At 41.5% G+C, this 15,248-nt stretch overlaps 1 long non-coding RNA gene across 2 annotated transcripts in view; it reads right to left on the bottom strand.

Annotated features, from left to right (window-relative positions):
- LOC115499497 overlaps positions 1-15,248 on the bottom strand; it is a 58,165-nt gene that overhangs the window by 41,468 nt on the left and 1,449 nt on the right. For both annotated transcript variants that reach the window (XR_003964175.1, XR_003964174.1), the window contains exon 2: positions 15,030-15,150. This is a non-coding gene — a long non-coding RNA (uncharacterized LOC115499497). The remainder of the gene's footprint in view (positions 1-15,029; positions 15,151-15,248) is intronic.

Genomic DNA, 15,248 nt, shown 5'->3' with positions numbered 1-15,248 from the left:
TTTTTTTTTTTTTAAAGCACAGGAAGAGAGGTAGGGGTAGTCACTGGATCTCACCTTTGGCGGATCTAAAGAATCAGGCCAAGGTTTCGGAAGTACTTCCTTTCTCCTTAGTGACTAAGTCTTGTGCTAAGGTCGCCCACACTTATGGCTCCCTGATAGGGAGATGTGGGGCCTAGAATGAACCCTACAGGAAGGAGGAGAGATTTCACGGTTGGGCCAAGCTACTTTATTGGGGATGGGCATGCAGAGGAGAAGAGAAAGTTTGCATGAAGGTGGTTAAGAGCCAAGAGTCTGGAGCCACACTACCTAGTTTCAAATCCTGCTGCTGACACTTGGGAGCTATTGACCTTGGGTAAGTTATTTAGTTCCCTGTACTCTAGTTTTCTCATCTGTAAAATGGAAACAATATTGTACCTGTACTTTAGGGCGCTGCAGAAGATAGAGTAGAAGAGCTCTAGATCAGTTGACCAAAGCTCTACAGAGTTCCTCAGAGGCTGCTCCCTTCCCCTATTTTCGTTTTTTTTTTTTTAAGTTTATTCATTTATTTTTGAGAGAGAGAGAGAGAGAGAGAGAGAGAGAGAGAGAGAGAGAGAGAGAACATGCACTCACACATACAAGCAGGGGAGGACCAAAGACAGAGAGGGAGAGAGAAAATTCCAAGCAAGCCCTGTGGTTATCAGGAAGCCTGATGCAGAGCTTGAACCCACAAACCACAAGATCATGACCTGAGCTGAAACCAAGAGTTGGACGCTTAGCCAACTGAGCCACTGAGGCCGCCCCCCCCATCCTCTATTTTCAATAGATAGCTATCCCTGATTTACTGTATGTTGCAAAAAGCTTAGGCACTCCTCTTTTCCATCTTTTGATAAACACCTCTCTGCGAATTTTCTAGAATTCTCAAATCATCCTTCTGACCTCACAAAGAAGCCTGGCAGGCCTATGAATTCAGAACAGCACTACACAAGGCTTCTATTTCTGTCAGCTATTCCAGTCTTTTCTTCTCCCTGTCTCTCTTTCCTCTATGCTAGACTATTGTTTGTTTTGTTCACTGGGCACCTCCTGGACATAGCAGGCTTATTTGTTGCCTGAAGAGTTACAACATCTCAGTCAATAGATGAATAACACTGTTTGTGTCAATGGGTTCTGAGGTGTTCCCAATTCTTATAATTTGAGTAGCATTATCCCATGCCTGTCACTAAAGCAGCCCTTTGGATACTGTTCTTGAGGACAGGAGCGGTATCCCATGTCCCACCTTGAGCCAGAACCTGCCATAGGGCAGGCAGTTCATAAAGGGCCCTTGCTGAAGCTGCTCTCAGGTTTCCTACTGTTCTAGAGAGAGTCTAGGAGTAAGCTTGAGATAGAAACTGCCTCCTGCAAACTGCAAACTACACCCCATCCTCCTTCAAATCCATGTCCCTTAGTATCGGGAAACTAGGGACTTCCCTTCTGGTTTTTCATCTGTAATGGTAAATATACCTGCTCTATGCCAGGACCAGTGGCACTGAGAGGGGTCCTGAGGTCTGGTCATCGTCGCAGACCACATTAAGTCTTGTTTACCACCTCTCATCACATTTGAAGGACAAGGACAGAGACAAGTAACCTGATAATCCGATTCAGGAAATAGTTCTTGAGAAAGGCTGCATTTCAGACACATTCCGACATATTTTGACGTGCGGTATTTTTTGATCCCCAAACAACACTGAAGCAAGTATTCTAGATTGGTATGCTCTTTTTGGAGGTAAGGCTACCGTGGCTAAGAATCATTACATGCCTTTCCCAGAATCACATAGCTCCCGGGTGATTAAGTCAGGATTTGTACCCCGAACCGTGGTGCCTCTAAATCCAAGTCTCTTCCCTTCCACTCCTCTATTCCATTCCTTCAGAAATGCTGGAGATTGCAAATAATCTTGTTACATTCTGTCATGCCTTGTTTGTGACCCAAACTGGTTTACCCAGCTTGATAAGGTCTTTAATCACCACAGGGTGCTGAATGAATCATAGCTATATCCAAAACTCAAATCCACGTTCAAAGGAAGAAGATCTATCCCATCGATAATATTTCAAAGAATGTTGCCTGAAGTTCTAAAGGGAATTTCAAAAGAAGAGTAATAAAAACGCTTTAAGGAATACTCTCAAAGCCTTCCAAGGCAACTCCTATAAAGGGGCCACACTCACCTGGGTGATTACAACCTTGCACTATGTCTTTGCCGAACGTACTGGTCAGCTTTGGCCATGGGCTTTGGAATTAGAAAGACCCAGATTAGGAGCACCGTGACCTTTCACGGCTACTTAACCTCTCTGAGCCTCAGGCTTCTCATCTTTAAAAGGGCTGAGATAATATATGACATACTGAGCACAGAGCAGAGCCATAGGTAGACCTAAGTATGTAATAATTATTGTCATTTGTTATGACACTCATTTTAACCTAAGGTTGGGGAAAACCATTGTCCTAGGGGAGACCTTGCTGAATTAAGGTGCTGCTGTTGGTCACAGCAAAGAAGATCCAACGTGTCGGGAGCCATTTAAAATACTGTAGAAGAAGACTGTATATCTGGACCACAAGGAAACCTAGCATACAGAGTCTGGCCCCCTAAATGGACAGTAGTGTACCCACCCTGCTCGGTTAAGAGGGTGCTTTGGCCAAAGAAGGGTCAAATAAGATCACTTCTGTGAATGAGTCTTGAGCCCGATTGGATATGGGCCTCTCCTGTGCCTGCCAAGAAAGTAACTATAGACTCAACACGTACATAATGTATGAACTTCTCAATTATTTACCAGTTTGACTCTGTGACGTTGTACGTGGGAGGCATGCATTGATGTCCATTTGCGAGAAGAACCTAGAGAGTGGATGTCTGGTCTGAAGAACAAAGCACTACAAGCAAGTGCCAAGTGCACAGGACACAAACAGCAATGACAACATGGCAGTCACTGTAATCCAATCCTATTTCTGAGTGAATTTCTAAGAACTGCCCTCATGGGCATAGACATCATGAATTCTTACATGGTATACCTTTTTATTATTTCCCACAAAGCCCACTCATTAAACCATAGCTAACAATGATTCATTTTTAAAAACTTTTGTAAAACTTGCCCAAACCTTAAATTCATTAAAAAAAAAAAAAGTTCTTAGTTATACCTCGTGTCCTGATTTAACATTCAGAAAATACACTCTCTGTACAGATACGGGGGTTTTATATTTTCTAGAAGAGTGGTTGTCTACTAGGGTATTGGTACAACATCACACCTTTGTGAGATATGTCTGATAGGCATATCTATGAGGTATTTTACTTTTTAATCTTACGTTATCAATGAGAGCAGATTTAACGTTATCTCTATAAAGTGATCAGCTTCCCTCACTTGCATTCTGATATTTTCTTTTCAACGAGAAAAAGAACCCTGTGAGTACGGCCAAGATTTATGGGGGTTCAGGCTTGTGGACATCAGATGGTAATTGTGACCTGGAGCATAAAAGGTGGCGAGTGGCTAACCTGGGACTTTTCTCTAAAGTCTATAAAGGCGCTTGTGGTCACAGTAGTTCCGGTGAGGTTATCCTGCTGATGCTCAGAACCCTGCTGGCCCACATGCTCTGAAATAAACATTAATAAAAGAGCCTTGTTTAGAGTTCAGGGGCCTCTTCTACAATGCCAGCATGGCTGCTGATTAGCTTAGTAGCCTTAACCAAGCCCCTTTATCTCTCCGAACCTCATTTTGATTTTCTCATCTTTAAGAAGAGCATTCGGTTTAGATCAAGGCTTGCGAAGCCAGGGGTATAAGAGGCAAGCCGGTGAAGCTACAGGAGGAAAGAGGGCCGGTGGAATGAAACAAGGAACCCAGGAGACTGAGCCCCATCTTAAAGGGGGCAGTGACTCTGCCCCAACCTTTTAAATGAATCCCAGCGTTGAAAAGATCAGAGGGCAAACCACAGGATGCTGTCAGTTTTGTTTCTTTGTCTCTTGTCTAAAAATCCCCAAAGTCTCTCCTAGTTTTAGCATTTTACAACTTTGCACCCTTTCACTAATATCAATGATATCAATGGAAGGTTAAGTGGAAGAATTATAAAATTCTATCTACCTTAAAACCTTATGACTGTGCAAGTAGTATATGAGCACAGAGGCAAATGCTGGGTTGGAATATGCGCAAATGAAACAGGTTTTTTAGGCGATGGGACTGTGGGTGGATGTCATTTGTATTTTGTTCCTTGTTCACTTAAAGTGTACTCTTTAAAAAATTAAAAAAAAAAATAAAGTGTCTCTACTCTGTTCGCATAGCCACACAAAAAATCAAAAAGATAATGGTCAAAGAAATATTGAGGGCAGCTCAGAATGGGGCCAGACATGAAGAGAAAAAGGGAGAGGCAGTGATATTAAGTATGTTCTTGAAACTTGTATTTCTACCCTGCCTGTGTATTTGATTGTTAACCATCGCTAAACAGTGAGGGTGGTGTTAATTGCACATAGGTAAACCCTATGTGCCTGAATTCTCCCACCTAACATAGTTCCTCCTTTCTTTCCCCTGTTGGTTATAAAAATACTTCCCATATCATGAAGAATAGTGATATCAAAAGTTTCCTGACTTTGTTAGTCTGGCTTCTGAATACATTATACAGGGGGAGGGGGGGTTGTTTTGTTTTTAGTGGGTGGGTGGGGTGGGAAGGGCACCTGACTTATCGTCCCTAATTACATTTTTCTTTGGTTTCCATCAACACTGTTTTCATTCTACAAACCCACATCAACTACCTGTTATGTGAGCAAAAAACCAAAGGTCGTTGTTTAGTGTGTTTGTCTGAAGCCTTTCAAGATATCCCACAGGAAGTTTACTCTTTTCTCAACAAATTTAGAAGAGAATATTATGACAAATGGATGGAAGGCCTTTGTATCATAAATGCAGACATCCTTAAAAATGTGCTCCTCTTTGGATGGTAGCACCCAGCCCCGGGTTGAGACCCATACTAAGCACGTGGTGCACGTTTATAGAAGAATTCTTCCTCTAGCCCCTAGGCTGCATCTAGGCTTTCTCAGTCATGGAAGAAAGGCACAAAATGTGATCATTGATCTTCTTTAGTAGGGGGCAACTTGAAATGATATCAGGATGTTCTAGATATGCCAAGAAGAATCTTTGACACCGAGGACAAGTGGCCACGGGGTGTGGATGCAGGGGACTTGAAATTCGTTTTCTTGTTGAAAATGGCCCACTGAGCAAAAGACAGGATGGTCCTTTGCCAGGACTATATTGAAGGATCAGTAGACTGTCTAGCGCTTTCTTGCATCCTGTTGCCTCACTGATTTCTGGATTGCCAGATGCTTCTGTTTTTTGAAAATGGTTAAAAAAAAATACCTTAGCGATTCTGTTGTTTCAGAAACCTTACATATGGCACAAAATACCCTGAACATTTTTTTGCGAAAACACTTGTGTTTCCTTTGCTCAATTTAATCATCATTACAGCCTAAATTCATTCAAGTTTATTGTTTTCTTTTTATGGGCATTTTGATGGTTGAAACTAAAGTTGTATAAAAGCGTGGGTAAGCAAGATATGAAGAATGTAATTGTCATGGCTTTTCTTTCCTAAAGTAAGTCTTCAGAACAGAAGTGGGCTAGGAAAGGTTGACACTTTGAATTGAGAATTCAGAACAATTGAGATAAAAATGTTTTTTTTTTTTTTTTTCCAAAGCTGGGAGTCATCCTTGATTTACCACCATTGAATCAGAGAGCAAATTTTTCACACTGAGTCATATCTAGAGGCTTTTTTTTTTTTTTTTTTTTTTTTTGCCTTGGTAAACCACCTTAACCCGCTCTTGAAAACCCCTGGTTCATGTACAGAATGAGTCTAAGTCTGTCTCTGTTTAGCCTGTGAAATTTAACAAGACCATAGCCTGGGGTTGGGGAGGCTGTGAGCCATACCACCATCTCAGGTTTTGATGACACCACAAACCACTTGAGATTTATTATGTTAGCAGATGTCATCAGATATATGTGTGCACAGGTGCAGCATGCAGTTAGTGAAAGAAGGAACACTGTGTGTATATATTTATTTTTGTACCCATACTCTCAATGGTTAGAAAATGACCTGTGTGTCTCTCCTGGCCAGTGTGGCGTTTTGACTCTATTGCAAGGGCTTATCTGGAAATCTCTTGAAGTCTTTTCCACAGATATAATTCCTTATGATGAGCAAGTATGTCTTGTGGGAAAGATGCCGTGTTTATTTCTTATGATCAATATCTAACAAAGAGGCATACTGGATGATAGCTGAAGACCGCTAATACCAACGGAAAATAGAAATAGTTACCAAAGGTTGTGGTTTATACTTGGGTTTTCCTCTCACACAGCAATGTACTAGATGTGCATTCTCCTTCCCTCAGTAAAAGTTGTACAAAGACAGCTCCCATCTATAGAACCGCAACAAAATGCCAAAACTTGGCACTTTATAAATGTCCTATTTTAAGACTCTCTAAATATTTTTAAATAATTAAGAAATATTTTAAACTACGTCCTAGACGCAATATGCAATATGAATGTTTACACAGGTTTATGCCTCGTGCAGTTTTTAAATTCTAAAAATATTATCCAATTGTTTTAAAAGGTAGTGTGTTTTATTTAGTATTGTGTCTTAAATATTCCACTGTCTTTATTATATAAAATAAATTTGCGCAAAGGCTAGCATAATAATAGACTAACTACAATAGTCTAATAAATTAGTGTGTGTCTTTGAAAATAAGAAAATAGAAATAAAAGCACACTTCTTACATATTTGAGAAATAGAGAAGTAAGATAAAATAAACACCTTTGGGGTAATGACTGGAAATTACTGGTTTAGATAGGGTAGAAGAATTACTTCAATTATGACATAAAGCATTGTAATAATGCATGCTTTTAGAAATAATTATATAGTGATTATTCTCAAAGATAAACACATGCAGATGTTGTAGTACATTTAAAAAAATTCTTAATTTGAAGAACACATACAGAAACTGAATTACCAGTTAATTGGCTTTAAGAAGAACCAGAAAATCTAAAGTGTCAGTGTGCTTGCGAATCTTCTAGTAAGTTCTAAGGAATGGATTGTGCCTGCAACTGAAGGCACAAAAAAATTAGCTTTTCTACTGGAATCACTTCAGTTAGGAGCGTCAAAAGGCCAAAACGCCTATGTAACATTGGACAGTCCTTATGTTTAAAACGTGAGTAGTTATAATTTCCAAAAAAAATGAATATAAAAAGATAGTCAACCTCAATTACATTCTAGGCAAGGTTTTTAACCAAGATAACTTTAATTTTAAAAAAGCACTCCCTAACTTCTCTAGATCTGTTTGTAATGCAAAATACGAAAACTGGAAATTCAACCAATATTGTAGGTTAGAAGACCATTATCATTAGCCAAATAAGAGACTTAGGAGCAACAAACTGTTGAGGTGATTACAAATTAGTGAGTCCGATTTCTCTTAAAGACATGATTGAAAATCAGTATCCTTATTTCATAAGCACTGGATATCATTTAATTATGATATGTGTACATATTTGACAAACAGGGGTAATGAGTAGAGGAGTAAGTACTGTAAACTTCACAGGTCAGAAGAAACAAATGACACGCAAATAAAAAAAGATAACCTATGAAAGACTGAACATGACATACAATGGTACATTCTATTACTAAATATAAATAATACGCTTAGGCAAAAAGCCTCTGACAGGTGACACTAACTTCAGATTCATTCAAATCATCACTAGAAGCATGTGGAATCCTTCCCTTTCCCCTTTTTTAGTCCTTTCTCCATTTCATATCTTCGGATATTTCCTAAACAAAATTGGATTCTTCCTGCAATGTAATTTCTTCCTTGCATGAAATAGATGATGGGAAGGATTGGTTAACTCCGCTATGGACTTCAAATAATTGCAAAAGACTTTCTAAGGCACACTTACAGAAGTTTTAGAATTTGGTAACACTGCCCATTTAAACACTCCCTTTGCACTCTCAATGATTTTTTAAAGTTTAGCTGCATTGAATTTTCATATTTCATATTTGGCTACTTCGTGCTAAACGTGACTTACTTAACCATGAAACTACTATTAGGAAATGCTAGAATGGAAACAGATCTGTTTGTTACACACTTGAATTGACTGCCTGAGCAGACTGAGTTATAGGTACACTAGCCGAGGGGTTAAAATTACCTATCTTGGAAAAAGATGTTAAAAATTAATTTTCCTTGGGAAGTTATAGCTGAATGTAGAGATATATACATGCACATGTGTATGTGTACATACGGGTATCCCCAACCTCAACTCCCTTCCCAAAGCTGTTTAGATACATACTGTGTTAGTTTTTTTCAGAGGAGAAATTGGGAACCATTAAACCAATAACCTATTTTTATATTTGGCATTTCCTGAAGTCCAAATGGGTCAAAATAATTTCTAGTTTTCCACTTACTATCATTGAAAATAGCCAAACATTTATATAGTGTGTCTGTATATATACATGCAGATATTAAAAAAAAAAAATCTGGTTTTTTTTAACGAGGTCAAAATATCTTTCTTGTTTCATAATGTGTATTGTAGAAACTAAGAACCTGCACAATGTTGTTTAAGTTCTCTTGGACTTTGAGGGTAAACACAACTGGGATTAAAATACTGCCATGCTCACATTTAGTGGAAAGATAAGAACAATTCATCGGGAGCTATTCCGGTCCCACTGGTAATCACATAATTGAACAGGGATTTTAGAGGATATTTGAAGCTATTGTCTGTTGTGCAATTACATAATTAGTCAAAATCTCTGTAATAAAATCTTTTCTAAACACACGTGGGTTAGTACCATGTAAATTTAGGGCTAACGTTATATTTTTACTTCTAATACTTCGATTTTAAATCAGGATTACATAATAATTTAATCTCACCGTTAAGCATTCTTTTACCACACCACAGATGCCTAAAATGAAAATAACCGGATTACTTAAAAACTACACAGAAACACTACGTACCTTTAACCTGAAAAATACTGATCAAAACCACTTTGTTTATGAACATGAACTGTCTACCGAACCTCACCAAGAGCCTTTACTCCCAGGGACCCAAGGGTTGTGTATTTCTTTGGTGCTGATTATTTCTCCCACCCACCCCTGGATTATTGACATTCACATGGATGCATATAAATAGAAGTCAAGAGTGCTCTCCTTCTGGTGGTTTTGCTGTAATGATAACGCTTGACCGGGAGGAACATTTCAGAACTCCTCTCACACGGAAACAAACGCGGCCTTGCGAAGTTGACCGAGCAACGTGGCGGGAAATAGGGGAGTAACACCGATTCCGTAATCATCACTGTTATTTGGTGGAGACTCTCGCGCGGCAGCTCGGCCCCGCTCTCCCCTCCCGCAAGCCGGCGGGGAGGCCCCGTGACCCCGGGAGCACAAAGGCGCGCGGAGCGGCGCGGCCCCGCAGACAGGCGGCGCCGCCCTCCTCGCCCGCCCTCCCCGCGCTCCTGCCCCTCCCGGGCCGCACAAAGAGCAGAGCCGCCACTCGCGAGGGGCGCCCGCGCCGCGCAGGCCGCCACACCCACTCGGGCCCGCTCCCGCCTCCGCCGCCGCGGGCTCCCTGATGAATATGCATCGCCGCGCGCCCGCCCCCGGCTCCTCCTTTCGGCTTCCTTCCCGCCGCCAGGCGGAAGCGAAGAGCCGCGCTTCCCGCGCGCCGGGGCGGCCGGGGCGGGGCGGGGCCGCGCGGCCAGCGAGCCGGAGAAAGAAAAAGGCTGGGAGGCGGCGGCGGCGGCGGCGGGACGAGCGCGGCCCGGGCGCGGAAAGGGTGCACGGGTGGGTGGCGGTTCCGGGGCAGCTCCGCCGCTGGCCAGGCCAATCCAAGGGCGGGGAAGGGGCGAGCGCGCGACCCCGCGGCCGCGCCCGCTGCCCCTGCGGAGCGCGCCCGAAGCCGGGGAGGGGAGGCTGCCCCCACCTCTAGAGCAGCCCTGCTAAAACAACAATAAAACCCACCAAACACAAACACACACACACACACACACACACACACACACACACACACACACACACCACACGCTCTCTCTCTCTCTGGACGGCGTTCAAGTCAACCACGAGAAACAGTCTTCTGCAAGTGAGAGGAAGGAAAACTGGATATCCAGACTGAGGGGGCTGCTTGCTTTTAGACTTGACTTTTACCGCCTTTTCTTCTAAGGCCAAGAATTGGGGCATTGCAGAAACAATAATTTAAAAAATAAAAGACTACTCCAGGATTGCCTTTTTTTTTTTTAACCAAATACAAAAAGCGACACCCAAACAACCCTTGAGAAAATCCACAAATCTGTACCTGAGACACGTGAAGTCAACGGCCCAGGGTTCTGTTGCAGACTCAAGATCCATTTTATTTAATGCAAAACAGTGCAATGGTATGTGGCTTTGAAATGATGGGTTTTATTTGCTCGTCTTGTTCGTCCCTTGCACCCCCTTCCACTCCAGACACAATTTGTTTTTCCTGTATGTGCGTTGTGAAGTGACTGTTTTATCTAAATGTCATTTCTGCTTTACAGGTTGAGCCTAGACCAAAGCAATTGTGTGTGTGTGTGTGTATGTGTGTGTAATGATACATATAGTGTATATATATATATATATATATAGTGTATATATATATCATTTGTATATCATATATATACTATATGTATCATTACACATACATGTATATAATATATATTATAGCTTTAGTAACTTTAGTATTAATGTGTCACACTTTGATGGTGGGAATCACTGGATAACATTGTCAGCCCAAATAGTGTAAAATGTAGCCTTTTCCCTGCTTCATTTCTTATTTCCTCCTCTTTCTCCTCCTCCTCCTAATGCTGGAAAAATTACTGTAAGTGATACTTTAGTTGTACCCCGTAGCCCATTCTTTTTGCAGTCCTTTTCCTTCGCTTTAAGGTGAATATGGGCTTTGTAACATATTCTCATTTAAAAGTGCACTTTTAAAAAATAAGTGAGGGTAGTAGTATTTATTTAGCTCTGATTGGTGTGTTGTTTTTAAAATCAATATTTGTTCCCAAGCTTAGTATCCCCCACCTGGTCCCTGAAGTGGCAGGATCGAATTGTTAGCCCTCCTTCTTCACCTCCCTCCCCGTTTAAAAAAGATTATGATGGATTTCTTCCCGCTCCTAGTACTTTTTTTTTAAGCCCCGCTGTTTTTGCTCTAGGATTTTTTGCCCCTCTGCCTAAGTGTGTGTGTGTGTGTGTGTGTGTGTGTGTGTGTGTGTGTGGGAGTGTGTGCGCGCGCGTGCGCCTCCCTTTTCCCTTGTGCTCTCTTCGCCAGTACGTCTGGGACACATTTTAATGCACAATATCCCATCCATTAAGTTGTGGTTGAATGCGGAGTGTGTGAGGACTTGGCAGCTTTCAGGTTGAAGGGGGCGGGGAAGCCAGTTTCGACTTTGACACAAGATGCCGAAGTGGTGTGATTGGAATTATTATTAGGGCTGTGAACATGGCCATCTTCTCCTCCGGTTAGAAGAACTGCCATTGAACTTGAGACGGGACAGACAAGATCTCCAAGTCCCGCCCCTCCCTTCCCCCCCTCCCCCCCCCCTCCAGTACAGTAGCTGGCAGGGAAAAGGCGCCAAAATACACAAGATTAACTCTAACTTTCTTTGAATGAATCTTATAGCACCATCTTTTGTAATTTTAATTTTCCAACAGGCGGGAAAAAGTTAACATTTGAACCCAGACTTGAACAGACATTTAAATCAGCTCTAAAATGGAATAAATCCAGCAAACCATACACGCACGCTTGTGTGGTTAGAAAAAGAATGCACGTGTAAATAAGCAGAGTGCATGTGTGTATCTGACTGGGGAGTCCAAGATTTAATCAAAATCAGAATTAGTGTGACTTTTGAGTACCTTTACTCTATGGGGGAGAGAACTGGGAGGCTAAGAAGCTGACCTTTAAGCAGCCTAAGTAAAAACTGCAAAGAGTTGTGAAACACAAAACGTTGTGGTTTCCAGTTTTACATTTGAGGTTTGATGTTTTCATTTAATGGTATGAGAGATGGAGAAAGCTCCAGCGCTGAAAAGTCCCTATTAAATCATATGTGCGCAAAGGTCAAGCACTCCAACTCACTGATACAATATACTGCAGATTCTTGCCTAACTGATGGGGAGCACAGGAAAAAGTGCTTGGGCAATAAAAGTATTAGAAGGGTAATTATCGTCGTGGTTGGGACTGCATTCTTGTGCACTGGGAAAAGGTTTTTACTGGCCCCGATGAATTTTAAAGCTGAGTATTGTTGAAAGCTGTTTTAATAGGAAATTGATTAGCTGAGTGTTTCATACAATAAATGGTGACAGTTTCATTGTTCGATGTCCAAAATAAATTCCTTTTATTCTTGAGCAGACGTAGACATCTATTTAATTTTAATATGATCAGACTGAGCAGCAGCATAGTTATGAGTGAATATGATGTCATGAGCATCTGTAACTTTGTTTTTAGAGTTTGTGACATCACACAATTTGACAATATTATTGCTTTGAAATTTGTTAACATGCTGTGTTGTTAAAATATTTCAGAGATAAGGTTTACTGGACATATATTTTGTGTAGGCCAAATTGTTTTGTCTTTTCCCTTTGTAATTGCACAATTGTTTGTCAAATTTTAATTTGAAAGTTAAAATGCACACAGTTCTGTTGTTATGCATTATTTTGATTTTGAAACAGGATGGAGGTTTCAAAGGACGAATTAGAGAAAGGGGTGCAGAAAGTTTGAGTTGGTTTGAATACACCTTCTATACTTCTTAATACAGACTATAAAGACTACTTGGCTATTTTGGATAAAGCTTTTTAAACCTCTCCTTAAAACTGATCTGTTTCTATGTCAAAAAAGTGTATGTAGATGGGTAACAAAAAAAAAAGTCTATACATAGAACTCAAATGATAGTATAGTTTTACTTAAAAGTCAGCTATTTTGAAAAAGGACAATAACTATAACCCTCTCAGTATCACAGAGGAGACGCTCTGTGTTGAGAGCGTACGTAACTTTTGAAGTGTTGTGAGTGAAGCAAATTGACGTGATTTTCAAGGTTTAAAATAAACCACGCAAAAGTTACAGGCACCTGCTGACTTTGTAATCCGGGAGCAAATGTCTTCAGAAGTTGGGAACCTCTGTTGATGAACTGGCCCCATCTCTGTAGAGAAGTGGAAACCGGCTAACCTTAATAGAGGAATCTGGCCCAGTCGCTGTTCAGATTCAGTCGTAGCTTGTAAATGTGCCCGAAATGTAAGCACACTTAGTGGGATGGTATTTTTTTTTTTTTAACAGTCGAGTACAGGCATTTCAGCAGCGACATTATTAACAGCGTCATTTTTCTCATTTAGTTTTGTCCTCAGGGGACACCAAACAGCTCCCAGAGGAGGGAAGAAAAGTCCATGGTTATTTATTCGTTTCAGTGAAAGGCAAAGCGGCAAAGGGGGTGGGGGAGCTAACCAGTTGTGAATTTTCTAGGAGGGAAAAATTGCTACCCTAATTTGACAGTAGTAGTTTCAGGGCTGAGAGAGCTGGGCATGATTTTGCAATCCCCATCAAGTGCAGGCAATCTCAGTACTTGTTGGTTGTTTATATATGTGTTTTTGAGTGGATTTTTGGTGTTCCTGCTTGTGGACATAAAATTGTGTTTTCCGGGCTACACATGTATGATTTTTGTGGTTCATTTGGAAGAAGGAAAGGTCCCTGGGCATGGTGTGGTGGATACTTGCAGTCTTGCAGGCCTGTTTCCTGGGGTCAGGAGGTCATCTGTCTCTTTTGTATTTAGTTTTAAAATATTGATATTGGCGATGCAGCCAGGGTGTGTGGTTGCTGAGCCTCCCCTCAAATCACATGCAAGAGCTAAAAAAAAAAAAAAAAAGTCATCGGGTGTATTGAAAATGACAGCTTTGTTAAGCTCCAAGAAACCTTTCCCTAAACTGCCCAGGATTTGCAACCTGTCACTGAGTTTCTTTAGAAGGGAGAAGGTTAAAAGAAAATCAATATTGATAGATACTTGAGATGTCAAGTCGTCTGTGGAGGTCAGTGAAAGGCTCCAACTGGGTAATTTGTTTAATTTTTTAAATATACAACTAGGTTTTGAAAATTTCAGTCTCCTGAAGTACCGACATACCTTCTTGAAATCAACAAACTATCTGTCAGAAAAGAAACTCCCCCCCCCCCCAAGATGGCAGGGAATAAACGATCTGGGGAGGAGATCTTTAGTAATTCTGAAATATCAAATAGTCCTGTTGATGCAGGAGGCTTTCACTTCTTTCTAGTTCCTCAAACCAGATTTTGAGGTGAATGCAATTGGCCTGTCATTTACCTTTCAGTGTGGGAGAGAGAGAAGAAAGAGAGTTTAGGGAGAGGTAAGTACCAAAGTCTAAGAAGTGTTTGGCCCATTTTGATAGTATCAGAAACTTCTCAGGATACTTTAAAGCCCCTCTCAATACCATGGCACAGACTGGCTGGGAAAAGGGAAAGTGAATAAAATGCATGTATCTTTCTCACTTCCTCCCTCTACTCTTCTACCTGAGAGTTAAAAGATTGGCACTTCTAAAATCAAAGATAGTGGATGAGTGTGCTGAGAGAAGCCAGATGTCCCATACACCCAGATCTACCAGTCTCTTTTTCTAAAAGGCTCCCTTAAAGTTCACCCAGGGAAGGTGTGCGGTGACTTCGACACAGGCTGGACAAGAAGCAGTGTTTCAGGGAGTGTCAGCCATCCTGCCCAGGGCTCAAAGGCCTGGGAGCACAGTCAAAGCCACATACACTGAGCACCCAGTAAGCCCTTCCAGGATGTCTCTGTTGCTCATTCTTTCTTTTCTTTTGGTTTACCCCACCCCACCATTACTCCTTTCTCAATTTCCTTTTTCTTGGAATCAAATCAGAACCCAAAACTACCAAGCATCCTCCACACTCATCAGACTGTACCCAACCACAAGCGCCCTGCAAACATGGAGCACCTGAAAGAGATTTGAACCCCTAAGTGATAGGCCTGGGAGGCCCCAGACATCTTCACTTCTCTGGGGTCTTACCTGGGTCTGTCGCTGCTTCTTCACCCCCTGGTGCTGCTGCGGATTTGTGAGCTCTTCTGTGTAACAGTTGTCAATTTTTCGTTTTTCTCTTTAAAGCTTGTGAGAAACTTTTGGAAGCAACCTAGTTTTGGTGGCAAGGGGAAATGATTTCTGTTGGTAAGGGAAACTAATAGGGGAGGAGGAGATGTCTGCAGACACTTGCCCAGGGCTCAGCACTGG

This window comes from Lynx canadensis, chromosome D4 (assembly GCF_007474595.2).
Source record: "Lynx canadensis isolate LIC74 chromosome D4, mLynCan4.pri.v2, whole genome shotgun sequence".
Lineage (NCBI taxonomy): Eukaryota > Metazoa > Chordata > Mammalia > Carnivora > Felidae > Lynx > Lynx canadensis.
The sequence above is the reverse complement of the archived record's forward strand: the minus strand, read 5'-3'. Positions and strand labels throughout refer to the sequence as shown.